The sequence below is a fragment of the Cornus florida genome, unplaced genomic scaffold (assembly GCF_030987335.1).
Source record: "Cornus florida cultivar Cherokee Brave unplaced genomic scaffold, ASM3098733v1 CherokeeBrave_3.0.0_Hap2_Chr11, whole genome shotgun sequence".
NCBI lineage: Eukaryota > Viridiplantae > Streptophyta > Magnoliopsida > Cornales > Cornaceae > Cornus > Cornus florida.
The window spans coordinates 35,872,143-35,873,111 of NW_026775581.1; the positions used below are offsets into that span (position 1 = coordinate 35,872,143).

General features: G+C 41.2%; 1 non-coding gene across 1 annotated transcript; it reads right to left on the reverse strand.

Annotated features, from left to right (window-relative positions):
• Window positions 1-553: 553 nt before the first annotated feature.
• On the reverse strand, window positions 554-660 carry LOC132287482 (small nucleolar RNA R71). Its single transcript, XR_009473035.1, has one exon. It is a non-coding gene; the product is annotated as a small nucleolar RNA R71 (small nucleolar RNA).
• Window positions 661-969: the final 309 nt, after the last annotated feature.

The window sequence follows — 969 nt, forward strand, 5'->3', positions numbered from 1 at the left end:
ACAAGGCATCCTCCACCCCAATGTGCATCATGATAACATGCAAGTACCATTAGGCATGCCGAGGCCATTCATTCACCCACCACAACAACAAGGCCAAGTTCCATTAGGACTGCCAAGGCCAATCTATGCTCCACCACCTCCCATCATTCAAGGCAATCAAGGTACCCATGTTGCACCTCCAATTGCTAATCCTCCCCTTGCTTTAAGAGATCACTATGTGCCTAATGAATACAATGCACCCACATGCATTCAATTGCCACCATTTAGAGCACACCACTATAAGATCAAACCACAAACCATTCAAATGCTTCCTAACTATCATGGACTTCCAAGTGAAGAACCTTACAAGCATTTGGATGAGTTTCTTGAAGTATGTTCCACCGTGAGATACACGGACATGCCGGAAGAGGTCTTAAGGCTTAAACTTTTTCCATTCACCCTTAAAGACAAGGCAAAATATTGGTTTAACAATCTTAAGCCTTTTTCAATAACTTCTTGGGCAGAAATGCAACAAGAGTTCTTGAAGCAGTACTATCCGGTTTCTAAGACCAATGCCATGAGAACCTTAATTCGACAGTTTTCACACGGGGATGGGGAAACATTCCATGAGGCATGGGAAAGATTCAATGAATTGCTTAGGAAGTGTCCACATCATGACATACCCAAATGGCAATTAGTTCAATATTTCTTTGAGAGCTTATTAGATAATTATAAGGGCATGGTTGATGCTTCCATGGGTGGCTCTTATATTAATAGGCATGAGGATGACGTGTGGCGTCTTTATAAGAGCATGAGTGAAAATTCCTTGCATTGAACTTTATCTTCCAAGAATGGTAGGAATTCAAGTGGAAGGAAGAGTGTTGGCTTACATCAAGTTGACCATTTTAATGAAATAGCCGCCGAGATGAAATCCTTATCTCAAAGGTTTGATCAATTCTTAATCAACCAAAACTCGGCAAATCAAGTATC